The 27,975-nt window shown below is 46.7% G+C and overlaps 1 pseudogene across 1 annotated transcript; it reads left to right on the top strand.

The window, feature by feature from the left end:
- The first annotated feature begins 26 nt into the window (after window positions 1–26).
- On the top strand, window positions 27–27,284 carry LOC144077061 (potassium voltage-gated channel subfamily KQT member 5-like; annotated as a pseudogene). The gene is made up of 15 exons (XR_013300870.1): window positions 27–1,166; window positions 14,727–14,817; window positions 15,122–15,248; window positions 15,660–15,835; window positions 17,022–17,146; window positions 17,262–17,372; window positions 17,459–17,554; window positions 18,158–18,251; window positions 18,849–18,875; window positions 20,980–21,206; window positions 22,267–22,375; window positions 22,818–22,949; window positions 23,828–23,929; window positions 24,629–24,755; window positions 25,125–27,284. The product of XR_013300870.1 is annotated as a potassium voltage-gated channel subfamily KQT member 5-like (transcript).
- The last annotated feature ends 691 nt before the right edge of the window (window positions 27,285–27,975 follow it).

Below are 27,975 nucleotides of genomic sequence, written 5' to 3'. Positions count from 1 at the left end.
TGTTACTTGAGTAGTACACATTTTTATCTTTGAGGGATAAAACACGGCCCCTTGTTCCACGAAGGATTCAAGTGTGATCTTTTGAATTGCTTGCTGTCCACTGTTCCAGAAAGCGGAGTTTTGAGGCGTTTAGGTTGAAAATCCATTTGAACACACAATGGTTTTCCATGACCGTGACCGTGATCGTTCCTGCAGATGCTCCGAGATTCTTCCTCCGTGGTTTTCGTGGTTACTTTTCCAGGCAAGCAAGTGGAAAATGAATCAGGAGGAGTGACGGTACCGGGATGGGATTTCGCTTTATTTTGCTTTTCTTTCAGCACATTTTTTTAAAAGAAATGGCCTGAAATTCTAGCATCTACCAGAAAATGACGCGAGACGAGAAGCCCCCCCATAACCAGGGGCTCATTGGTTTTTGAAACAATCCCCCCAGACGTACGCCCCCCTCTCGTGGTGAACAGTTGAAAGTCGGCTTCTGTCGCAAGTGGACGCCAAAGTTTGCCGATTGATGGTCGCTCGTGCGCACACGCGGCTGGCGAGCGGCTGTTTGGTGATTTGCCTCATTACGGTTGGCTGGCAGCCGGTGACGTTGCAGCTGCGAGCCGAGAAACAACCAAACAACCCAAGAAAGGAAGGAACGGAAGGAAGAACGGAGGCTCGCTCAAAGTGCGAGCGCGAACGTATGTTCGGCTGGCCGCCACCGCCGCCACCGCCGCCGCCAACGCCGCACTCGACTCTACTCGGCTCCGACAACCTCCGTCCTCCGTCGGCCTCGGCGATGCCATGCTACGGAAGCCAAGCGCCGACGACGACGGCGCCGGCGCCGCCGCCGCCGCCGCCGGGCTCTGGATGAGGACCTCGCCCGGCCACGGGACCGACGAAGGCTACGGCGTCCAAGATGTCGAGTCCGGGCACGGGATGAAGAGCGCCGGGGACGGCTTGCTGTCTCCCAAGCACCGCGTGGGCGTCGGTGTCGGCGGAGGGGACGCCGCTGCTACTACGGACGCCCGCCGAGGGAAGCGGGGAGCCCGCCTGAGCTTGCTGGGCAAGCCGCTGCTGTACGGCGCGCACAGCGGCCGGAGGAACGTTCGCTATCGCCGCCTCCAGAACTACCTGTACAACGTGCTGGAGAGACCGAGAGCCTGGGCTTTCATCTACCATGCCTTTGTGTAAGTTGCTGCAGTTTTTTTTTCCTCCCATTCGGTGCACCTGTTGATGTTGATGTTAATGTTCACGCTGATGCTGATGCGCCATCCATCCTTGCTTTGTCTACAACCGATATTCCGACACGTGTGATATGTCGATACTTGGCCGATACCACTTTTATTTAGCTAGTTTTTTTTGGGCGATAAACCTATTTTTTTCTTCTAATGCTAAATGACTTCATACTTAAATAGTCTGTAAAATAATTGCTATCATGCTTTGCTCAGACGCCCACTTAACTCAGTGTCTGCCATTGACGGTACTAGACGTCCAATGCACTTTAAAGAGTGGGGACGATGCTCATGCTTATAATGGAGTGGACGTCTGCTTATGATAAACTAATTGGTGCCAGACGAATGTTGCGCTTTAACTCGGTATGCCAGTGACGCTTCTCGACGTCCGATCGTTGTTTCATTGCAAAATTCACCCCAGGAAGACGATCGCACACGCCGACTGTGATGGTCGATGGATTCGGCTGGTCGCTTTGGAGCGCAATGTCGGTTATGAGGAAGGAAGGAAGTTGACGCAGCCGGAAGCAAAGCAGCCATCTTGAGTTCTCTGAGCCGAGGTAGGATTTTAAGGGCGCTCCGATACGTGCACGTGCGGTCGGCCGCCGTGGTGCGAAGCGGGCGCGGAACATCTGGGCCGGGTCGACGTTGTTGTGCTTTTCGGTATTTAACGTGCCTTTATTTGTTGTGAAATGGCCAGCCACCTTGGCCCTTGGTGGAACACTTTGGAGACCCCCCCCCCAAACTTAAATGAAAAGTGCTGTCAAGTTGCAAATGACTTTGAGGATGTCACGAGGTGGCTTCGTTTTTATGTGGGAAACTTTGTCCTTCTGCCTCCTTTTGTCTCCAGCCCATAAAACAGACGGCTTTCTCCTACATTGATTCTGATGACATGAATATATTGTTACCCCTAAGGAGACTCTTAATAGGATTTTCCCTACATTCTGATTTTTTTTTAAATATACCTTTATGACTTGTTTACCTTTAGAAGAAGAGAGACACCAAGAGAAGGGCTTTTGAGGAAATGAACTGTTTAACCTTGCGGTTGTCTTTATGTGAGTAGAATATTACCTGCGTATAAACCGCGGCCGTTTATAAAATGTTACTACGTCACCATTTAATCATTTTCTAGTTAATCTGTCCATTTCTGAAGGGGCTCGGGGGCTTTACTCCCAACAATGCAACTTTTGTTGAATGCGGTAGCACTTGGAAAGCTTTAAAAGGGCATTTGCAATGTGGATTCAAACCCTCTGACGGGGCTTAAAAAAAGGCATTTTCTAATGGTGCCATTAAAAATGTAGTTTTACCTTTTTATAAATGCTATCAATTGGTGGCTGCGATGGGCCGGACGTACTCCGCCTCCTACCCATAGTCAACTGGGCTAGGCTCCGGCACCCCGAGCATGCTTAGCGGTTCAGACAATGGATTTGCTTGACTGAGCCTGGCCTCGGGTCCGGGGTCCGTCACGTGGTTGCGTCCACTCTAAATATTGAGCGTAACCTGGCACCTGGCTGCCGTGGTATTGTTTCCAGAAATGAAAATGGGGGGCCAACTCGGCTTTTCCTTCCTCTTGACGAGTGCCCAATTTTGTGCGCGCACTCTGGGCCGCTTGATGACGCGTGGCGCTCGCCTCTTTGCCACGGCCGAGCTCCATCCCGGTCGCCATGGTAACCAAAAGCCGTACGCAACGTTCGCCGCAAGATGTTCCGTGGATCCTAAAAAATAATGCGTTTCACGATGATAGAACAGGCTATTGATTTTTATTCCGGACAACCATATGATATTTGCGGATCTATTAGCAATTCTGTTGATTAGTCGATTCATGATGGCAGCCTCATTTGATTGACAGCCCCGCTTTACATATGAGTGCGTATTTTGCTCTGTCGGAAAGTTACGAAGAGGCGCGCGACTTATTTGCTGTCACATTTTCCTGCACCTAAGACGGAAATCTATTTTAAAAAAAAATCCTTATGTGCGAGAGCAGCAGAACTGAGCCTGTCTTTGTACCGAGTAGTGTTGGAACTCAGGACCTAACCTGCATGCCAGCCTGCCTTGACCGCCCGCAATCCCACTCTAACAGACGCACTCGTATACACACGTACAGTAGTGGCATTCATCGCACTTTTGGATTAACACATTCTTATCCTTGTAAGTCTGCTCAGGGGCAGAAATGTGTGCGTGCTTGTGAGGAAGAGGGCCCATGTGTAATGTAGGGGCAACCCACCTTAATGTACAGTTGTTCCTTCACCTTACGAGACATACGGCTTACGGCTAAGCAGAAAATCGGGGTGCACCGAGGAGTAACGTGAATTTGCTGATGTCAAATCTTAATGTCGACTACCGTATTCAAATGGCTTCTACGGGTAGGCGAAATCCTCAGAAACGGTCTTGGATTTAGTTTTAGAATAATCGTGCAGTACAACTACCCGTTGTCCTTAAATCAAGGGTGTCACACTCGGGTTGGTTCGCAGGCCACTTTAACGTCAACTTGATTTCACGTGGGCCGGACCATTTTAGATATCATATTTCGATTTTTTTTTATTATAAATGGATTAAAAGAACTGGATTAAAAGCCCTGAATATTCAGTTTTTTATAGATCTAAAACAATGTTTATTTGAGCTTTTTTAAAAATATATTTTTTAGATTTTACAAAATGATCTTTGAACTAAAACACAGAAAAAAATGGATTAAAAAATGACAACATTGATTTAAAAGGGGGAAAATCAGGAAATTGAATATACATCTATACTCTCCATTTGAATTTGATCCTAAAACAGAAAGTCGCCACTCATCATTGACTTTCCCGGGCCACACAAAATGATGTGGTGGCCCACATTTGGCCCCCGGGCCGCCACTTTGGCACATGTACCTTAAATGGTCCAATACAGCTATTTAGAAGTTTTTTTCCCCATTTTGATCAATGGTTTCCTCAAGTTTTTTTGTTGTAGCAATGGCCGCGAATGGGCAGCACGTGGATGAAATGCTTAGAGTAGGGTGCAGTCAAAACATCCCCAGTGTAGTATTCCCTCAGGATAGACGACCCCGCTCCAAAAATAGCTTCATGGGCTCTGGTGCTCGTGAGACCTGCGCAGTTGTCGCGATGCTCGCTTTGCGAGGCTGTGCCGTTTACCCCCTTCGCGGCCAAGATGGCTCCCGGAGGGACGGATGGCGTTGGGTCCTCGCTGAGGTCGAGCAAAGGCTTGCAAGAGGCCCGATGGTGAGTTCAACCACGGCTCATTTTACGAGTATTCAGTGACGGACTGACTTTTTTTTTAACAGTAATTTCTTCAACATCAACGAGAAGATCACCACCGGTGTTCATTTGTCACAATACATTTGACACCTAGATCCGTGTTATTTGCCCGAGCCCAGGCTTTGGCTGATTTGTGTGGGCGAAATCCAGGAGGCGCGGCGCGACAGGGCCAGCCATATTGTCCGGGGACTTGGTGGTACCGCTGCTGAAATGCTGAGAAATGAATGGCTTTGGCCATTGTTCCGCATTGTTAGCACTTTCATATAGCTGACTTGTCAGAACATATTAATGCTAAGTTAGCTGTGGAGGTCACTGCAGGCAAAGTCCCTTGTCATCTACATCCAGCGTTCCCAAAGAGATTGTGGCGTGGGCGGGGGTGGGGATCATTCAATGCCAAGACCCCCCCTCCCCCCAAAAAAGAAAAATAAATAAACCATTGACGATGCTGACGGAAAACTTTTTTTCTTTGAAGATTCTGATTTGATTTTCCAGTCGCTTCTGGCAGATGCCATACTTCTAAAATATGGTTTTACATCCCAGCACGGTCGCCAGCAAATTCTCCTGACTTGCATAAAATAGAACGTGAATGGATGTTAGCCAGTGAAAGGATGTGAGAGAGCACCTTGTGCTTTTACGCAAGCCTATTTTCAAGGTTTTACCATTGAACTGGGAGAGGTCGGCACGCATCAATTCGGCACCGGAAGTGCTATTGAGCTACATTTGAGACGTGCATTAAATTGCCATCGTCTACTTGCATTGGCCCCTTTTCAGAGTGTATATTTCCGGTTTCCACGTGTCTGCTTTTAATGCTGAACTATAAGCTGTGCAAATATTGCCATTGGCATCTTGGCTTTTTTTTGTTGAAAACTTTGAAGCGATCCCATTTCACCCAGACTTAAATGTCCACTATTTTTCCAGCCTTTGATAGACTTTACCTCACAGTACGCGTGTCAAGTCAGATCGGGGACTGGACCGGCCGGGAAGGAGCGTGCAACAGCTGCTTGTTGAAATAACCAAGTTGTAAGTGAGTGCAGCACACGGCTCCCATTTCCCATTTCCCATTTCCCACTCGGCCTTCTGTCTCTAATATAGCAGTGAGAAAAGATGAGTTTTGATGGCACAGAAGAAGCCTTCAAAAAGAATGACACGCACGGGAAGACACGCTCTGGAACCACGTACGCTTTGCAAAACGTCCCCCGAGAGCAACGTAAGGTCACGTAGTATTTGTACGCCGCCGGCGCTGAGATGTTTTGGAAAGCTTGGCCGTGTTTCTCGCTGGAAATCGCAGAGTCGCTGGCAGGGACCAGCTTCCATTTGGAAGGCCAATCAATGACACGGCTGACAATCTTCATGTGGTGTTCCCGCTGTAGCGGCGTTTCGGTCCACGTGTGGATGATAAGGACCGTGGAGAAAAAAAATGCTGGGCCCAGCCATTGGGATTTCGGTCAAGGGACGGACGGATGTGAGGATTAGCAAGCGGAATTATGGCACTTGGCACTTTGTCCGCCAATGGAAAACCACCAGCTCGTAGAAGAATTGATACGATTCCACAAAAGTATTTCAATTTAAACATCTGGTACGAAAATCTAATATTCTATTCATTTAAAAAGTTCAGTTAAAGGTCGTTTTTCTCTGTTTTCTTGTGCTTGGATCAAAGAATGTCATCATTCTTAGCGTCTTAGCGTCATTCTTGGACCAAAAGTCATTAGTCACCGTGTTTTTTAATTGCTACAGTATTAGCTTTGTTTGTTTGTACCTGCAATTAATTGTGGATTCTGATCATCAAGGCCATTCCATTATTTTAGACTTTGTATTGGAAGAATAATGCGTGCGTTTAAGGTTTTGAATTGAATTGAATTGAATGCTTTTATTGTTGGAACTGGGACAAAAGCGGAAAAGCGACAACCAACTCTCTCCGCGTAGTATCTGTGTATACAGATAGCTGGCTATAAAGTTATCATTTGAATGAAAATAGGGGTTGCCGTGCCAAATTGAAAGCGTACACCTGGTCCAGAAGGCCCGGCCCTCCACCGCTGTCCACATGAAGACCAATCCGGGCCTGGCCGCTCATGAATAAGACCATCTAATGACTTTTTGAACAGCAAACGGCACTGCCTATGAATGCATTGAAGCGCCTGGCCGGCCAGAAGCTCTCTTCTGTTTGTTCCTGGCTCTTAGCACCTGGATGAACATAAATGCATAGGAAGCAAAATTCCTAGCCACCATCTGCTTCTGCTCAAGCCTGGCAGGCTCGGTCGCTTGGAAGAGCGCCGACCCGTGGACGGAGATGCCGCTTGAGTCTCGCCGTGAGGTCACGCAAAGTCTCACAGTTCTGAAGAAACACAAATGTAGCAGGACACCAGCAATCCATCTACAAAGGGCAGGGAATCCTTTTTTTTTGGGTCTTCACCTGCTCCAACGTCAAGCAAAATTGGCAGATCTGTAGATCTTGGCAAAGACTGAAAATGGAGAAACGACACCCTCTCTCAAATTTTTCCACAGCAATTTAAATCGATTCATATTTGCATCTTGCGTTGCCAGCCTACGCTGTTCCGGAGTTTCCCTCCACCTGGCTCACCTTCTGCAGGCCTATCTGGACTGGTTTTATTCAATCAAATGGGAAGAGGACATCCCATTTCTGAACCCCTGTGAACTCAGGCGGCCCGCGATTTCACACCGTGAACGACGTCCTCGTTTCAAGCCATCGCCGACACATTTTGAAAGCCAAGGAGCGTCTGTCGTTCTCCACGTCAATGCGCGTTAGCCTGGAAAGCCACGGAAAGTACATTGGCCGCGACCCCAGGCGAGGATCCCCGTCGCGGCGTTGGCAACGCTCACGCCCACGGCCAAGCTCCGTCGGGGCACCGGCCCGACATGCATCGACACGCAAAGACATACGCGATGCCCACTCGCGTTCATTCATCCATCTGTGGGCATTGCACTCACTCGAGCAGCCCGAGTCCTTCGTCGGCCCCCTTTTTTACTTACGCACATTCCTCCCGTGTTTTGTCATGGACCGACAATGGCAACGATGGCATTTATGGCCGCTCTTTGAAACAAAGTCGCCGGTCAAAAAAAAGACCGGGGCTTTAAATATAGTCTATGGCCGGGGTAGGGAACCCAGGGCTCGGGAGCCACATGTGGCTCCTTCGATGGGTGCATCTGGCTCTTCGCTAACCTGTGAGCTAAAATATGGTGACAGAACTGAGATACTACGTTCAGTGCTGCTTTAGTGTTCTTTTTTTGCATTAGACTGCTAGAATGCATCCTCTCATTGATTAGCAATTGCATAAGAATGTTGTCAAAAGTATTCTTTTTTTTCCACTTTAAAAGTGGTGAAATGACTCAAATAAAAGACACCCATTTACATGTATTTTGACGTTTAAATTCGGCGTATGGCTCTCAAGGAATAACATTAGAAAATATGAATTGTTTATGGCTGTCTTGGTCCAAAAGGTTCCCGAGCCCTGCTCTATGGTCCGCTCTTTGGATGATGACTTTGAAGACGGATGGGAGAATCAAATCAAGAAATACAAGTGAGCTGCTCTTCAATGTATTCTTGGCAACAATATGAGAGCACCAAGATGAACTTTTTGGGTCAAAACCAAGACTGACTAAATGAAAAGGATCACACCAAGGCCAAAAAATCCAAAGGACATCCTATCATTGGAGTCGAGCATCATTCGATCGATTTTTGCTGCTGTTCCTCTTGTCGGAGAGGGCTTATTGTTTGACTTGAGAAGAGGTCTTTAAGCCACGGCCGAGCACCTCGGTGATGTCCTTTTAAACGGCTGTAATATGTGTGTTAAATGAGAATAGGCCGGATGGGACTGAGGCCTTCCTTCCTTCTTTCCTCTCATTTGATTGTACGGCTGGCGTTTTGATCTTCCTCGGGCTCACGTGCCGCACATGATGAGACGTTAGCGTGTCTATTTTGAGGAGCTCCATTCCGAAGCCCCCGTTCCTCATTTCTCTCTTTCTCTCTCCCACGCTACCTCAAATTACATTGTGTTGAACAGTGCCATTACGCTTCTAGTAATTAAGGCTTTGAGCACATAGTCAGTACATGCGTACCCTCCACCACTTTCTCCATTTTTTTGTGTGTGTTTGCAATGGAAAAGACTTGTCTTCCATAGCGCGATACCTCATTTTTATCGAGCTATACATACGGCATCGACTGCGATTGTAGCCATCTACCGCTAGTATTTATATTTATGCCATCGTGTCTGTGGAGAATAGAATGCGTACAAGTAATTGCGCAATGGGGATGGAAACGGTGGGCTAAAGGTGGAGGGATTGGTGTGCTAAACCCGGTTAGCCATGCTTTGTGTTCTCAAAAAAAAAGACTTTGAATGGATTGATGCTCTTCGATGCTTCCCACTGGGACTATTTGGGTATTTCGTTCAGTTAAGTGGAATATAATCATCACAATTGTTGGCACCGTTCAGTAGTGACGGACGCCAAGGGTATAGACCAGGGGTGGGGAACCTATGGCTCGGGAGCCATATGTGGCTCTTCTGATGGGTGCATGTGGCTCTTTGCTAACCTGTAAGGTAAAATATGTAATTAAACTGCTGGCACCAATAGGAGCGTCACGTCGGCAGTATGGCGCTGACATTACCTCTAACTGCAATCATCTTTTTGTTTTTCATTAGACTTTTCTGCATACATATTTTCATTGATTAGCAACTGCATAACAGTGTTGTAAAAAAATCATTTAGTACTTTAAAAGTGTCAAAATGACCCCCAAAAAATCACATCTCATTTTCACATTTTTACTCTTAAATTCTGAGTATGGCTCTGGAGCAATATCATTTGAAAATAGGAATTGTTTATGGCTCTCTGTGTTAAAAAGGTTCCCGACCCCTGGTATAGAGCATTTCCTTTCTTTTGTTGGTCCCCATCTGGCTTTGAACCAAGACGAGGGTTCGGTCATCGTCAGAGTCCCGTTACATCCGTCGTGAGTAGTTAGCGTCCGTCCATAAATGTGGCCTTTTTGGCCGATTCCCCGATCGTAGGCACTGTTGCCTCCCAGGGCGCCACTTGAAGTGAAACTGTGTCATTGGCTGCGGAACCCTGGCGTCGCCGCCGGTGTGCAAAGTCCACCCAGTGCTCGTAGATATATTTTATACACGAAAGATATGCAAAAAAAGACAGCGCCATGGCCACCTGGCTTGGTCGCATCACCAAATTTTGATCGTATCTCGGGCGAATTATTCGATCGGAATTTCCGTCGTAAGACGAGCATATTGTATGACGAGCGGTCGTATGACGAGATATGACTGTATTTCCTTTTAAAGTGGGGTTGGCCATGTATGGCGCCGTTTGGCCTCCAAGTTGTTTGACGTGGGGCTCTGGGGATACTTTGTGGAGCTCCCCAGGGCAGGAATGGAAGGCACCACCTGTAAGTCGGGGAACAAGCAGTGCAGCGCTCCTCGCCGTAGCTTTTCGGGCCAATCTGGCAACATTTCCTCCCTCGATGAGCGTAGGCGTGCTCGTGTACGACGGATCACCGGAGCAAAATGTCCTTTGGTTGGAGTGAAGTGAGTCAGCCGTGGACATATTTTTTTTCCAGAGCGCTCGCTACGTTTTGCCCTTCGGCGGCGCTCGGCGTGAAGTAAATGGACCTTGTGCGCCCGCGATACGACGCTATATACGAGAGCACGCATAAAAGCCCACTTTAAGCGCTCGCTCGTCAGTTTTGCAGTGGGTGGGAAATGGTCGCTGTTGCCGTTTTGATAAACACTTGTACTGTATTCAGATCTAACCTGTGAGTCATAGATGATCTCAGGGAATTCATTGATGCTGTCCTATGCAAATGCCCACAATTGACTGTATATATGGATTTTTCTTTACCTCCTCCACGTGTGTCTAATTCATTCGGGACGTCGCTAGTATCAATGGAGAACATGCAATTTGCCTGAGAAATGTGGTTTAGTCTGAGCTTTTTGGTTTAATGGACGGCGATGAGATTTTCGGACCCCCCTTTTAACCACTTACAAGGATTTGGAGACCTTTTTTTAATGAATGTTAAACTCTAGCTGGCCTCAAATAGGAGCAGGATGACGTGGGGATGCCGTCAAGCGACTGAAGGAGACCGGCTGATAGGAAGCTCCAGAGGAAGACGGGAATGATAGCGTAATCAGGCTAGACATGCAGATAGGCGGGCGAGCGAGCGAGCGAGCCGGTCGGCCGGCAGGCAGACAGAGCGATAAAGAACGTGGCAGACAGCCCAATGGAAAGACGTCGGTGGTCCGAGGCTCGCCGCCAGAGGACCGTGTTACTCAGACGGAAAAAGAAAGAGGGAGCCCTGCACATATTCATTTGCTCTTCTTATCTTCTCTCTCTCTCTCTCGCTGTTGTTTTTTTTCCCTCTTCATTATTTTAGCCATCTCTCCTTTGCGCTACTTCGATCAACCGGCTCGGCGGTCCACTTTTTTCGAGGCCGCCGTAACTTTTCTTTGTGTATTTCGGCGGATTTCACGTCAACGTCGATGGCCCCTCAAATCCGTGCACCTAAAAACAACAACATTGCAAGCATGAATGACCGCTTTTCGTTGAGTCAAATGCGTGTGTCGAGTGCTACGTGACCACGGCACGCTCGCTTATGCGTCCGTCTGGCACACATCCTTAACATACTCATTTCCTGCCGAGTCGGGTCGCTCTGGGATGATTGTCTTCTTGTTCCCCGGTGGAAAAAGGCCGCCGCCAGCGCCGCCGCCGCCACCGGCTCCTGCTGGCAGACGCTTTTTTTACCGTGTTTGGATGGAAACTCTTGAACTGACTTGCAGTCTGCAATGCACACTTGGCCGCTATTTCTTTTCTTTCATTTTTTTTTTTTAGACGCTGCTACCGTGGATAGAAACTTTCCCTCAGACACCCCGACCATCTGACCAACTCATCGGGTCGGCTCGTCCCGTTGACGTTCAGTTCCGTCATAATCGGCTCCCCCGAACAGCCCCCGGCTTGCTTTTAAAAAAATACTAAACGTTGCTTATTTTGTCTGAGAACGAGAGCGAGACGGAGACTCGGACAGACTGAGGAAAGGCAAAAGTGAGAGGACACCGTTAAGTGGAAATGGCGGTCTCTGTCCAAAAGGTTCCCGAGCCCCGTCGTAGAGCGTTTTTTCCCCCCGATGTTCTGCTTCTTGAACTCGCCGTGACTCGACGGTGTCAACGGGCTAGTCCAAACAGCCAAACGCGGATGCTCGGCTTCCATATTTTGCGCCACGGTAGGATTTGCAATAAGCACACGCTCATAATAGGCCGCCTTCCGCCAGATTTAATCAGCTTTGCTCTCGGGGACACGGGGATTAGCGGGCCTTTGGCGAATAAAGACCACCGGACCTGGCGGACTCTTAACACCGGGGTATTGTTTTGGTGCGCGATATGCTAATCCCAATTAGAAGCGGGCCGCGGTGAGGGAATGTCACATACCACAAGTCCACATGAGTGGCGTACTGGAGGGAATGTGTTTGGAAGAGAGGCCAAGATGGAGCTAGTATGTACTTGGCCCCCTCATTCTTACAGAGGAAAAAAAGGCATTCACCAATCTAAATTACAATTAGCCTAAACACACACACTCGTTATGTACGGTAATGACCGCAAACCATTTTTTTCTACCTAACTCCTTATTTATGTTGACTACTTGCATGTCCATGGGTGCTTAGATTTTTTTCAATGTTTTTTTTATTTTGAAGTAGCATTTTCTGGGTCCGTTTTCTTCTCCTATTTTGTTATTCCAAGATGCCAGGGCATCCCTCCCGTCTTCAAGTCCTCGTGAGTGAGATGAATGAATCGTATTCTTCTTGATGAAGCCAAAACCTCCATTTTGAAAAGAATGGCTCACTCGGACTCCTTTTGGCTGCGTCGGGTCACAAAAATCCTATTAAATGGACACCCAAATAGTATTTGAGTGTGGATTAGGATGGCCAAACTGTCCTATTTTGGAATCAAGTGCATTCATTTTGCAGCTTGTAATGGTGTCTTTTAGTTTTGGCCTTTTGCATCTCCAAAATTTCCCCAGCAGCTGTTAGACAATGACTCGTATCCAGTATTTGTTTATCATATCACCTCCTCTTAATTGGGAGCGAAAGAAAACAAGTGGAGTGTTTTAAGCAAAGCATGTGTGATTAGCTAGCAAACAAACAGTCACATGCTGCCTCCGAGACGTGTCGCCGCGCTGCGGGAACAACATGACAAATCCGTTTAGCGGAGACTCGTGGAGCTTGCCAAATCATTTGCCATTCGCCGCTCGATGGGGAGAAAAAAAAGCACCTGGACGAAAGGCCAGCAAACGGGATGCCATCCCGGTATAGCGTCGTGTGTTCATTTAAGGCAGGGGTATGGAACCTGTGGCTCGGGAGCCATATGTGGCTCTTTCCATGGGTGCATATGGCTCTCCACTAATCTGTGAGGTAAAATAGGTAAATCACTGGTGAGTCCCGAACGCACTAATATGAGCGTCAGTCACTGTGGCGTTGACACTACCTCTACCACCACTTTAATCATCATTTTGTTTTTTATGACTCTTCTGCAGGCATGATATCATTGATTCTGATTTATTAGCAGCATAACAATGTTGTCAAAAGAATTTGGAGACTTTTTGTACTTCAAAAGTGGTGAAATGACCCAAAAATAAATCACACATTTTCATGTATTTTTACTTTTCAATTCTGAGAATGGCTCTCAAAAAATAACATTAGAAAATAGGAATTGTTTATGGCTCTCTCTGTCAAAAAGGTTCCCGACCCCTGATTTAAGGGATCGGCGCCATTCGCACCATTTACGTGACCGATGAAGCGCAGTTTTGGATGATCATCATCATTGTACGTCCGTCCACTGCTCTTTTTCCACATTCCTGCTTTTGCAGCAGTGTAGCGTTTCTGCATTTTTACTCGTTTTTTTTCTTCTTCATTTTTTTGGTAGTAATGCAACGACGCGCACAAATGGAGCAAATCGATAGAAATATAGTGTGAAAAGTGGGTCAGCACTAAAGCAAACACGTCACCACCAAGTCATTTAGATTGAACGAGAAAGTTACCGAGGGCATATTTTAAATGGACGAGAGGATCGATAGGTGAGCAAATGACACAGATCAATCATAACAGTGACTCTTCTGGACACGCCCACAAGGTGGCCAATGGGATTTTTCTAGGAAGAACACACCACCACCAAAGGCCCTTTTTAAAACATATATTTTTAATATTATATATATACACATGTATATAGTATGTTTAAGCCTGAAGTAGTATGCATGTTGAGTCTAGTTGTAGTCCAATGTGTGCATCGTCATCCACTTTTAACGTGATTTAAACCGCAGCCATGGATTTCCTATCTTTGTATGTCATTGCCATTGACTGTCAAAGATTAGATTTGGATGGTCCGGTTTTGATTACATTTGTCAGGTGAGAGGACGCCAAGAAAAAAAAAAACCCATCAGACATCCCTCCCTCGTGAACATTTCTTCCTTCTTCCTTCCTTCCTATTTCTATGTGAAGTATTGTGAGGGAATGGACTCTATTGTATTCTGTCAAATAGAAAAAAGCTTCAGCCTTTCATCACAGCCAAGTTGGCTCGAGTCCATGAAAGCGGACTTTGCGTAAGAAAGAGAAAAGCAGAAGGGCCGGGATTGAATTCAGAACCACGGACAGCATCCCCGTGGCTCGCGAGCCGACGCTCCGAGAGGCGTCGTTGGTCGTGGCGGTGGCGACGCCTCATCGGTCTGCCGCTCCAGGGGGAGGCGGCAAAGTCATTTCCATTTCCTTCCTTTCTGCTTCATTACGCTGACTGGCTGAGGTTGACTTCCTCCGGGATGAGATGGATGCCTTTAGGTGCGCACGCCTTACCTTGACCTCAAAAGTGGATGGCCATGTTTCTCTTTCCGACATTTAAGGTGCGGAGAAGTCGCTTGTTTGAGAGAAAGAGAGTTTCTCTGTAACGACATGTTTTGTATTGCCGCGTGACGACACGACTGCGTTCCACTTCACGCCAGCAGCGACGAGGAAGATCGTGCTTGGCCGCAAAGCCGTCAATACTTTAGTAGTTTAACGGCTACGGACAAACTTTTGCGTGCCACTGCATCGTTTTGAGATGATGGGCCAATCCCAGCCAAACATACGCAATCTTAAGCTCGATTAGCGGAAGCGCCCAATTCCAACTCTTGTCTCGTAGGTTCATTGGTCTACCGCGGCGGCCTTTTCCAATCGCGTTCCTTTCCAGTGCAAGAAAGAAATGTCATTTTTATTTTGTATTTGTGTGTCCAGGTTCATCTTGGTCTTCAGTTGCCTGGTCCTGTCCGTTTTCTCCACCATTCCGGCTCATCAGGACTCCTCCTCCTACTGTCTGCTTATTTTGGTAGTTAAGTTTGGACGCCAGGCCGAGCAAAATCAGCCATTTCAGCATAATTGGTCTTTTCCCTGTGCTACTTTTTTTGACCTTGTATTAGCCTATTTTAGCGTATAATCAGATGGATTACCACAATGTTTGGATAAGAGAAGGCCAAATCTGTGGTACCAATATTTGTCCCTTTCTTGTTGTTGTTTGAATGGTGACTGGTGACTTTGACTGGGTTCTGGCGTGGGTTCCTTCCGCTCCGTCTATTCACACACGATCCTGGTCCTGGTCCTGGTCTTGGTCCTGGTCCTTGGCCACCTCGCAGGAGTTTGTCATGATCGTGGTGTTTGGCTTGGAGTACATCATCCGCATCTGGTCGGCGGGATGCTGCTGTCGCTACCGAGGTTGGCAGGGTCGAATCCGCTTTGCCAGGAAGCCTTTCTGCGTCATCGGTGAGTGATTTCTCCTTTTACCGCTTCCTCTCTCTTCTTCGCTCGCCTCCTTCTCGTCTCCCGGACCGTCGAAAATATCCAACGGCATTTTGTGGGCGTGTCCTGGAGAGCTGTGGTCCAAGCTCATAAGAGAACAATGCCTATGTGCAACAAATTAGCATCCATGACCTTCTTTTTTTTCCCCCTACATTTTGACCTCTGCTGCTTCTGGGAAAGCACAGCTGGAAAGAGTGGCGCGGGGAAAGGAAGGGTCAGAAGGCTCCCGGGGTCACGAGGATTGCCAAAATGTACCTATTTTTTAAAGAGCAAAATGGAATTCAGAAGGGCAATTCCACAGTGCTTCATATTTGGTGTTTACGCCGACGGAGATACGGACCGAGCCTGAACATTTGTTTGTGTGTGACCTCGCAGACATCATCGTGCTGATCGCGTCGGTGGCCGTGGTGTCGGCCGGCAGCCAGGGCAACATCTTCGCCACCTCGGTCCTGCGCAGCCTTCGCTTCCTGCAGATCTTGCGCATGGTCCGGATGGACCGCAGAGGGGGGACCTGGAAGCTGCTGGGTTCCGTGGTTTACGCTCACAGCAAGGTACGCCTGCGTGATGGATGCCAGTCAAATGTATTAGAAAATAACAGACACATTTGGCAATATCACACTCCTACATTCATTGACATCAAATGACTAGCGTCCAAATCTGTACAAAAGATGACATGGCGTCCATTTAAATGGGTTTAGACTTTGCTACATTTCTTTCATTGCATGCGAGGCAGCGACTCGACAGAATGAAATGAAGAGCAGACGCCACAATTGCCCAAATGGCGTCCAAAATCATTGATGTGACAAATGTCAACGCAAGCCCAAAATAGGCCCAAGGTGATGTTGAAACAAGTCAAAGTCACAGCAAGCGCCGTCTACTCTTGCTTGCCACACGAGCGAGCGCGGCTACAACGACGCTCTCAACCTCAATTGATCTGGGAGTCGCAAAAGCCTGGCTCAAGGGGGGGGGGGGGGGCCCCGCACAAAAAAAGAAATACATTCTAAGTCACTTTCCAAACTTTTTAAATGCATCTTTAAGAACTAGAGTTGAGAACAGGAACATGGCAAAAGCGGGCTACTTTCACATCAACTTGATTTCACGTGGGCCGGACCATTTTAGATATAATATTTAGATTTTTTTTTAATAAATGGATTAAAAGAACTGGATTAAAAGCCCTGAATATTCAGTTTTTTATAGATCTAAAACAATGTTTATTTGAGCTTTTTTAAATCTATTTTTAGATTTTAAAAAATGATTTTTGAACTAAAAACACAAAAAAAAATGATTAGAAAATGACAATGATTGATTTAAAAGGGGGAACATCAGGAAATTTAATTGACATTTATGCTCTTCATTTGAATTTGATCCTAAAACACAACTTCGGCACTCATGATTGACTTTCCCGGGCCTCACAAAATGATGCGGCGGCCCAGATTTGGTCCCCGGGCCGCCACTTTGTGATCTATCCTATCTTTCTGACATTGGACAAATTCCTCCTCTTTTTAGCACATTGCAGCTTTCTCTGTGTATTCGTATTTAGAGATGGAAATCCATACAAAGTATAGTTCTCTCTTTGCTTTTGGCTCATGACTATTTTATTCTCTTTTTGTCACATATTAAAAGTTGAAGAGGATTTTGACATTTTGGATGATATTTCAATTCTTTTTTTTCCGCCACTCTCCATTTTTTTGGGTGCTTATTTGACTTGATGGTTTGTGAATGTTTTGTGTCCCACAGGAACTGGTCACGCTTGGTACATTGGTTTCCTGGTTCTCATCTTCTCTTCCTTCCTGGTCTACCTGGTGGAGAACAAGTTCAACAAGGAGTTTGCCACGTACGCCGATGCCTTGTGGTGGGGCACGGTGAGTTTTCGCCGATCCCTTTTTTGCCGGGCTCTGATCAAAATCCTTTCCGCTTTGAACAAAAACGCCGGTTCGGTGAGTTCTCCGGGCTGCTCAATGGCGTGTCTTTTTCCAGATCACTCTCACCACTATCGGCTACGGGGACAAGACGCCAAAGACGTGGACGGGACGGATGTTGTCTGCCGGTTTTGCTCTGCTGGGCATCTCCTTCTTTGCCTTACCCGCGGTACGACACCTTCTTCTACGTTGAGTGAAAATGAGAGGAGAGTTGAGGCGCCGGCTCATGAAATGTGTTCCTTTTGACTTTGACAGGGTATTCTGGGATCGGGCTTTGCTCTCAAAGTCCAAGAGCAGCACCGACAGAAGCACTTTGAAAAGAGGAGAAACCCGGCGGCCTACCTCATCCAGGTGAAAGAAAGAATGGCGGCTCATGTTGAAGGGAGAGAGAGTGAGAGAGAGAGAGAGAGAGAGAGAGAGAGAGAGAGAGAGAGAGAGAGAGAGAGAGAGAGAGAGAGAGAGAGAGAGAGAGAGAGAGAGAGAGAGGAGGAGAGAGAAGAGAAAGAGAGAGAGAGAGAGAGAGAGAGAGAAAGAGAGAGAGAGAGAGAAAGAGAGAGAGAGAGAGCCACTTGACTCTCTAGCAAAATAATCCGCCATTTGTCATCCTCGCCCTCTCGTTAACTTCACCAAAATGTCATTCCAATCACACGGCACGCCCTGCTTTCAATCTTGGCCAGGAATAGTATATTGTTTTCCTTTCTTGTTTGTTCCTTTTGCCGCCTCCATCATTTCATTCCTCCTCTTTGACTATTTGTAAAGGTCCTCCGCTTTGCTTGCTTTCCTTGCATTGTGTCGTCCCGCTCCCCTTCATTTGCCGTACGTACCACCGACAGATTTTGGGATGGACGGAAGGCCTTTCTGGCTCGGCGTCTCCTATTTCCCGTTTTGTAGTCTTGCTTTTGGCGTCATGGCGTCACGCTGTTCTCCCTCCCTTTGTGTGTTTTCCCCACGCAGTGCGTTTGGCGGAGTTACGCGGCTGACGAACACTCGGTTTCCATCGCTACCTGGAAGCCTCACTTGAGGCCTTGCATACCTGCAGCCCCACCAAGTAGGTACCACCATGGCAAGCGTTGCCTAGGCACTTTTTAGGTTGTGTTTTTTTATGGATGAATGGATATATTACGTGCCCCCACACGTAAGATGGGAGTCCCCCTAGCATTTTCACCAAACTCCACGTTTGTGTTTTGGTCATACAAGGCACACCCGATTGTAAATGACGGGCAAAGTATGAGCCGCGGGTGTCCAAAAGCACATTGGCCTGTAAAAATGTATAAATAGCCACCATGGCCTTTAAGCCGCAGGGTTGAAAGTGTCCAAGGGAGAAAAAGTGCACATGAATAAACCCACACGCTATGCATTTATTACTATTCGTAGTATGACTTGTATCGATGACTGTATGCATGAATATGAAAATAGCGCCTTCTAAAAAGATATTTCCCTAAGACAATATTGAATCTGATCCTTTTTTTCCCCCAAAAATCATTTTTTACCAAATATTGTCAAAGTAAAAAGTCTGTGAAATGTACCGCAATTGAATTTGCTGACATTGATATGTTCAAGGAACTTTGGAAATATTATGAATGATCTCCAATATTGTTTCTTTCTTCCCCCCCCCCCCCCCCCCCCCCTCAACTGAAAACTCCAGAAGAGAACATGGCGAACCAGCAACAAGGTTTGTGACCACAGAGGTATTCTTTTTTTGCCATATAGAACAGGGGTCGGGAACCTTTTTGACAGAGAGAGCCAAAAAAAAAATCATCTTCCTGAGAGCCATACTCAAAGTGTAAAGTCAAAATACATGAAAATATATGCGTTTTTAGTCATTCCACCACTTTTAAAGTACTACATAAAGACTGAATTCTTTTGATAACGTTGCTAATCAATGAGTATCAATGACGATATGCATGAGAAGAGTCTAATTTAAAAAAAAAAAAGATTAAAAAGGCACTAGAGGTCGTGTCAAGCACAGTGCCGATGTAACGCTCCTATCGGTATGTTTGGGACTCGGCTGTTTCCATATTTTAGCTCACGGGTTAGCGGAGAGCCTCATGCACCTCATCAAAAGAGTCGCATGTGGCTCCCGAGCCATAGGTTCCCTACCCCTGATATAGAAGAAGGGAAATGATCATGAAGGCGAGAGAAATATTGGCCGTCTGCTTCGAAAGCGACCGCTTGTCAAAATGCGCAAACAACAACCCTTTCCGTATCTGTCTCGCAACCCTCATTTTGATGTCTTATGTGCCCTTGTTTTTTTATTTGATTTATTTTTGTAGTCAAATCTCTAGTCATAAAGGGAAGCTTGTGAGGAGGTGTTCGACTTGGAAGCATAAGTATACCGCTGCTCTGTCCCTGTTTTGCCGAATGCCACGCTAAGTACTCTGTGTTCCAAATTAGTCCATCGAATATAACAAAACATTTTCAGTGATTGTTTTGTGGAATTAACAATTTCATAGGATACAATAGAGCTACACTAATGAGCTTGACGTGAATGGAGATTCCACAAAACAAGATAGCAAAATTCTGCGGTGTCCAAATGAACATTAGTATTGCTATTATATAAATATAGAAATGAAATGGGAGCCCCCAGCTTGAAATTCCCGTCCTCAGTCTCCAAATCATCGACACGCCATTGAAATATATGTTTTTATCAGAATAAACCAGCCTGCACTCTCTATCATACACCGACGAATGAAAAGCATGAGGATTTTTACCAAATGCGCAATACATAGTTGGACTAATTGCTGCTTGAAACATCTTCCTCTTGAGCTACGTGAGGGAAAAAAATGATAGTGAATATGGTGGCACAATTTAATCAGAGTCACGGGGGAGGGAAGTCATTGTGGAGACTGCCAACCGTCGTTGATCTGAATTGAAAGTAGAAAGGTGCAAAAGATTTTTCCCAAAATTCAAATGCTTCCCCACCATGGCGTGTGCCTAATCATCTGGAACACGGTGTACACTTTGGTGCATGCTAGCTAGGGTTTGGCTATTAGCCAGGGTGGAATTGTCATTTATTTTGTGGCGGTTCCGACACTAATGGCCACCTTGTTTGCTCTGATTGCCTGACAAATGACTGCTACTTTGCCTTGAAAACTCTCCCATTTTATATTTCCACTTGCTCGCTGACATTCTGAATAGCAAACATGAAAAAAAAAAAAGAACTGTCAGTCATTGCTTCTAAACAAGTGGAACAAGAAATGTAAATACTGCCTTGACATACAAATATGTGTCCACTTTAGCGATCGCTCTGCTGTCTCTCCCAAAAATAAAATGTAAAAATAGTCAATACACAGGGATAGTAGATATTGTGATGGATACACTGTGTATGCATTTCCATTTAAATTCTTCCAATTGCATTTATATTTGAGAGACGCACGACTTTGGACACAAAAACGTCTTTTATTTCTTTTTTGATCACAATGATTCCTCACTTACTAACTATTCCTCTTACCGTAAAACATGCTCACATTGACAGGTGGTATTTGGTATTATGGGAAAGTGCTACAAATCCAATCCCTTAATTCCGGCAATTCTTCCGCCTTATAAAGGCAAAAAAACTGTATTAAATAACGCCCTCCCCCTCCCCCAGTCGTATATATGCATATTTTTGGACGTCACCGATACGCATCTTGCTGCAAGGCATGCCATAGTGCACTCTTGATCTCGCGGTTGGTCATTGGCGATACCGTTGACGCATTCAGATTGCAAAGACAGATGGCATCCTTTGAATTCCACGCTTCTTTTTCATTTTTTTTCCTTCTTTTTTGTCCGTACAGCCAGAAACTGAGCTTCAAGGAGCGGGTGAGGATGGCCAGCCCCCGAGGTCAGAGCGTCAAGAACAGGCAGACGTCGTCCTCCGTCAACGACCGGCGTTCCCCGGCGGCCGAGAACGCCGGCGAAGGCGCCAGCCCCGCCAAGGTGCAAAAGAGCTGGAGCTTCAACGATCGCACGCGCTTCAGGCCCTCGCTTCGCCTCAAGAGCCAGTCGCGCTCCGCCGCTGACGGTCAGTGACACGTGGGGGCGTGACTGTGACCGTCGTGGTCGTACATGTCCATTTTTTGGGCGAAAAAAAAAAAGAAACTCAACAAATAATCAGACATGGCTCGATTATAATATTGGGATTTGACAATAACTAAGTATAAACAATGAATCGAACCAAATGAAGTTCAATACTAATCATTCCAGCTTATAAGCATAAGCGATTGAGAAAATGACACTAATAATTTCTAGTGGGATTCAAGATTTTCCATAGGCAAAGATTATTTCCTCAATTTGTCTGCCTAATTTGTGAATAGATCATATGAACCCTTTCAGGGATAGTGGACACAACACTAAGTATTTAGAGAGCAAGTCCCAAACACAATAATATGATGAATACTGATTTTTGCATGTTCAATACAGTCGTTGTTAAAATGGCCTTTACATCCTTAGATTGTTTTTATGTGACCCTAAAACAAGGGTGTCAGACTCGGGTTGGTTGGTTGGTTGGCGGGCCGCGTTAACGTCAACTCGATTTCATGTGGCCCGGACCATTTTAGATATAATATTTATATATTTTTTCTAAATGGATTAAAAGCCCTGAATATTCAGTTTTTTATATGTATATATATATACAACAATGTTTATTTTAGCTTTTTATATATATTTTTAGATTTTACAAAATGATTTTTGAACTAAAACACAGAAAAAATGGATTAAAAAATGACAATTTTAATTTAATATACATCTATTCTCTTCATTTGAATTTGATCCTAAAACACAAAGTCGGCACTCATGATTGACTTTCCCGGGCCACACAAAATGATGCGGCGGGCCAGATTGGGCCCCCGGGCCGCCACTTTGACACATGTGCCCTAAAACCTAAAAGTCTGGAGTCAAATTTTTCTTCAGCTAACAAGGCAGAAGAAAGGCAACTTAGCAAAAGATTGTTGTCTTAGCTTCCTGGAAAAGCCGTGATTCATTTCACATAGGTGTTTTTTTTTTTTTTTAAAGTACGTATATTAGTATTTTCTCTTTTTGACTTCATTCAGTAGTGTTATTTTTTAATTTTTTCTTCTCTCCAGCAGATTCTAACATGGCGGGAGAAGACGCTTATGACGAGAGAGGCTGCCACTGCGAGATCTCAGTGGACGACTTGCTGCCTTCTGTCAAGTCCGCCATTAGAGCAATCAGGTCAACTTTCTTTCTTTCAAGCCGGATTCTTTTTGGGCTGCTCAAAGTCCACGGCTCCAACGATTCATTGGATGGAGCTCGCTCGCTGCGCCACGCCTGGCGGCCACACTGGCTTCATTGTAACGCTGCTTTAGCTTTTATTGCCGTCTGGCCCGGCCCGGCCCGGCCCGGCCGCCACGTGGCTTCCTTTTCTTCCGTTCTGGGCCAAATGCTATTGAATTTGGCCCCGAGCTTTTGCAGGTGTAAAAATACAGACCTATTTTTCAGCGGGATGTTTTAATGCGCACACGCACGCCTTTATTTGCGTTGGAGCCGCAAAGCTGTGGAAAATGTACAATTGGGAAGAAAATGTAGTCTTGCTCAAATTCCAATACTAAACGACAACAACAACAACAGCAACTGGCGCTCTTTGTGGATTGAGACGACATTCTTCTTCCCTTAGGATAATGAAGTTCCACGTGGCCAAGAAAAAGTTCAAGGAAACGTTGCGCCCTTACGATGTGAAGGACGTGATCGAGCAGTACTCGGCGGGTCACCTGGACATGTTGTGTCGCATCAAGAGTCTACAAACCAGGTGGGAACAACAACATTTAACTTGCAACTGTCTTTTCTACTGCTTAAGATTTTTTTCGATATTTTTTTTTTAATACGCGGACCAGCAAGCACAGTACAGTACAACAACGCTGTCATCATCATATCCGTGATTAAAAGAAAAAAACTGTGTACAGACGCTCCCCTACTAACGAACGAGTTACGTTCCGAGCGATCGTTCGTAGGGTGAATTCGTTCGTAAGTTAAAATGAAGTTTAACTTACTTTTGGAAGATGTACTCGATGCTTAAGGAGATGATGGAGGAGGAGGAAGAGGTAAAGGAGGATTTCATATCATGAGAGGGTCTTCGTCGTCGCTAGAATGGCTTTCAAAAGTGACTTCCTCCTCCGTAACTTCAATGTAGGAAGAAGATGAGGGTTGATGAGTAGTATCTTCCTTGGAGAATTTACTAGAAAGTGGCCGAAAGAAGCCATCTAACGACCATTGCACAGTTTTCTTCTTTTTTTCATCATAAATGATGAGGTAGCACTGTATGGCATCATTCAATTGATTTGAGACCTTTGTGCAACGTTCAATATTTGGGTCTGGTTATCATCTGTCTTTCCTCTAATTAATTTTGCAAAGAGGTTTGTGACTATCATCTGCTAACATTTTAGTAAAACGTCAGAAATATGGAGATCAATATGAAAGAATGGCAGAATATATTTGTGCTGCTGAATTTGTTATCATTACATGTGCGCAAGTCGACATATTTGCGTCCCACGGTGCTCGCCCCTTGGCGTGTTTTCACGTGATAATCCTGGCCTGACTTCTTCATCCATACTTCCTTCCTTCCTTCCTTCCTTCCTTCCTTCCTTCATGCACGAGTGTAGTAAGTGTGTTCATTTTGCTTCCTCGCAGGCTGGATATGATTGTAGGGCCCCCCCAGCCCCCGAGTGGCCGCGCCAAGACCTTTTCCTCCCCCTCCCTGCCTCTCTATTACAGAAAGAACTCCTCCCAAGGGTCAGAGTTCCCGTACAACATCCAACGGGTTGACTTTGTTTTCATTCTCTCGACCAAGGCTGCTCCAAAACGGAGCAAGTCGGGCGCATTTGCGTTAGCGCCTCCGACTCTACTCCTTCCTTCATTTGGCACAGTTGAAAAGGAAGTGGTTCTTAACCTGGGTTCGGCGAGTCGGTCTCGGGGGGGTTCGGTGGAGCCTCCGCCGCGAGGCGGAGGTCGAGACGGATCCGCACGAGTATCACAGGCCGCTGATGATCACGTGCCATTGCTTGACCAATCGGTGCTGCCAACAATTTATATATGTGGAATTTGGAAAAAAAATCCTATTTAGTAGGGTTCGGTAAATGCGCATATGAAACTGGTAAGCTCCAACAAGGTTAAGAACCACTGGCCTAGCCTGTGGTCGCGTGTGCCGCCATCCTTTGCTCTTTGCTTCCATCTGTTGTTCAGAGGCTGAAAGTTGGCTTTCTTTCACTCTCAAAACATAAGACTTGTGTGTGTGTGTGTGTGTGTGTGTCCATTTTCATCATTGCATGTTGAAAGATAGAAGATATCCTAGGCTTTTAGAAATGGGAAACCGAATGAGCCCGTAGATTACAATTAACCTCACTAATGTCTAATTGTAGATCACTTTCATCCTGACCAAGGCACACCCTTATCCATTGACATGTTACCTTTTGGTTTTGTGCTACTATTTAGGGTAGACCAAATCCTGGGCAAGGGCCAGATCCCCCTGGACAAGAAGATTCGGGAAAAGTTGCTGTCGGACGGAGATCTGCTGGAGGACTTGAGCATGCTGGGCCGCGTTTGCAAAGTGGAGCGTCAGGTGCCGCTTATCGCTCGTTTCTTGGTCATAATAATAATAATAATAATAATAATAATAATAATAATAATACTGTCAGGTAGAGGAGCACTCTGAGAGAGCGGCCAAATGTATAAAAGAAAAGCACCACCACGTTGGCTGCTTCCTTTTGAGCAAGCCAGTTATTGCCAATTTTTCCTTTGGTCTTTGAAACAAGATATGGAAAAAAAATCTTTTCTGACCTTTGACTTTATTGCTCTCAAATGAAATCAAGTGTCATCAAAATAGCACCTCTCACAGAGATCACCTATTGGTCTATCATTTTAGCCAAACAACGATCAGGTTTCACTGATCCCCCATCACTTATCCACTTCTGCGACTGTTTCCCCACAGGTCCAGTCCATCGAATCCAAGATGGACTCCTTGCTGGACCTCTATCGGCAGGTCCTGCGGAAGGGTTCGGCCGCGGCGGCGCTCGGCCTTTCCTCTCTGCCGCTCTTTGAGCTGCAACCGAGGCCAGTCTTTCCCGCCGGCCAGGTCAACGGCAAGAGCTCGCGGTCCCCGAGCGGCGCCCGGCCGGGGCTTCACCTGGTCCTGGCGGCCCCCGACCACGCCGACCTCGATACCTCCGGCACGACCCCGCCCTCGGGCCCCGCGTCCTCCTCTTTCAGCCCGTCGCCGCACGGCTACCACCGCCACGGTCGGCCCCGGGATCCGGCCGCCACCCCCGACAGCGACGAAACCCCGGGGACTTTCCCCCCCGTCCTCACGCCGAACAGCGGCGCCAGGGCCGGAGGGGCGGCGGACGGAGAGTTCCGTCTCCTGGCCAAGCTGCCGCCGCCGCCCCCTCCCGGCCGGAACGTCGCTCTTTGCAACTTGGCGCCGGCGTCCCCCGGCCAAAATTCCCCTGGAATGGAAGCCTTCTACGGAAGACTGGGATTGCCGGTAAAGGACGGTGGCCCGGCTTTGCTTCTCGGGACCTCGGCAAATCACCCGCGGGGCGGCGCCCGCGACGAGGCTCGACTCGACGCCAAGGAGGAGGGCTCTTGGAGGAGGCACACCAGTCTGGAGCTGGCGACGCCGGGCTGCCGGCGCTCCGATCCCGGTCGGCCGGATGGCGCTTTGGGCAAGTCCGTGTCCGTGCAGGACTTGATGGAAGTGGCTCGGGGCGACGCGCCGGACCCCCACGGCCGGGCGTGGTCCCCGAGCTCTTCCGCCGCCGGCTTCCAAAGAAGTTGCCAAGACCTGGGCGGATGGAGGACTGGCCATAGCGCTTGGGGGGACCAAGACCTGTTGATGAAGGACGGAGAAGTGGAGATGCAGGGCTTCCATTTCCCGCAGCGCGGAACGGCGGAGGCGCCCTCGTACTCCTCGGAGCTCTTGAAAACGGAAGTCACGGCGAGAGGCTCCCGCCAAAGCCCGTCCACCGCTCACTTGTCCTCGCCTTCCGGCGGCGCCACTCCGTTGCTCAACGCGCAACGCGTTCGCCTAAAATAGTGTGGGTTCGGAGAGCGTGGAAATCTCCAGAACACGGAACGAGTGGCGACGGGCATCCAAACACTGCTTGCGGATGTCCCATCCTGGAGAAAAACGGCCATCGGAGCCGGTAATTGCGGGAAGCGGCAGACATTTTCGCCATGCCGCTACTATTTTAGCCAATCAAATGTAAGCCCATTCCGGTGAGTCCGTTATAGTGGAGTTTTTCCACAACTGACGTCACGAAATGGCGCTCTTTTTACATCTAAAATGTGTTTTCTCTCTTCTCAGAAGTCAAGGAAAATCGCTTACTTAAATGCCTCGCTAGTCGTGGCCTTACTTAAATTCTTTGATCGACATGAAGGTCAGTATATACGCACTAATTGTTGTCTGTCCCCTCACGGGCCTCTTTATACACCCGCGTTAAAAGGGCGGCCATCCCGCGCACATTTTGGGTACCGCCGATCTGATGGCGAGGAGAAAGGTCGCGACCGCGAGAGACAACCTCGGGCGGGAATCGTACGTGTGGCGACACTTTCAAGCCATCCCACGTGCGAGTATAAAGAGGGTTTAATGTCAGTCAATAAGATCAGCAAGCACTTTACATTCCAAAAGCGGACAGATGACATTTAAGATGCTCAATCTCTTTGTGTGTGTGCTACAAATAGACATATTTAACGTTAGTCCAGTATACGCGCTAGTGTAAATTGTCTTCACGGCAGGAAAGACGACAACGTGCTTTTTGCTTCATCTCGCCACAATGATTTTTAGGAAACATTTTTGCTATTGGATTCCTTCCGTTAGTTGTCGGCAACCTTGACCAAAACTTTCAATTGAAAAGCTGTCCATTTGCGTTCTTAAAATGCGTGGCAAAAAAAACAAAACAAATCAAGCCTTCTTTTGCACAGCATTGGCTTTTAGACGGCGGCGGCGGCGGGTTTAACGCTTTAGAATAGCGCACAAACAGTGTTTGCCTGTCGATTAAATGTACGCTGGTTGAAATGACGTCATTGTGGAATGTACACGTGATGCTGCAATGCTCATGTCATTAAAAATGCAACGTGTTGCCTGGCAACGAACGGCATTAAGACCACGCGTGTTACTTCTTGTAGCGGCCATCGGCGTTCCCAATTTATTCCATTTGCCAAAACAAAACCAACTGGAAAAATAAGAGTGCTCAGCTCACTGTGAACTTTACTGAACAGTAATATTTTGTCATGCTCATTTGTGTAAATGCTTACAATTGTTTATCAAGGCTTGGGTTTGAACAAAACAAAAAGTGTCGTGTGCAGAAATCTCCATTGAGTACACAAACCACAGCTCCAATATACTAAACACCCATTTGAATATAAAATGTTTTTCGCAGAAATACAAGTGGCAATTGACCAGCAATTGAGAGACAAAAATAACAGACATCATTTGTTCCAATAGCTCATTCTATGTGATCATCTTTTTGTATAGACTTGAACATCTTTTTTGAAAGGCAAAATAGGTTGAAGGCAGTTAATGGATCTGTTCCTAAAATGCTACAAAGGTACAGTATTCTACTCTAATGTGCTCCGTTCCAGCAAATCAACACTTTCCGTAAGCTATCAATCATCCAGCCTTGAACAGGCAGTATCTGTACCGTCAGCAAATACAGGCTGTTCCAAAATCTTTCACCCCTTTTTGGAGCCCCATCATTTTGACCATTTTCCTTGGAATGACATTTTCACAGCTTGTATAAAAATTGTGTGTAACATTTGCCATTTCTATCTTTTCAGGTTAA

The sequence above is a fragment of the Stigmatopora argus genome, chromosome 7, assembly GCF_051989625.1.
Source record: "Stigmatopora argus isolate UIUO_Sarg chromosome 7, RoL_Sarg_1.0, whole genome shotgun sequence".
In the NCBI taxonomy this organism is placed as follows: Eukaryota; Metazoa; Chordata; class Actinopteri; order Syngnathiformes; family Syngnathidae; genus Stigmatopora; species Stigmatopora argus.
Note: the sequence above shows the minus strand (reverse complement) of the source record. Positions and strands in the feature narration are given on the sequence as shown.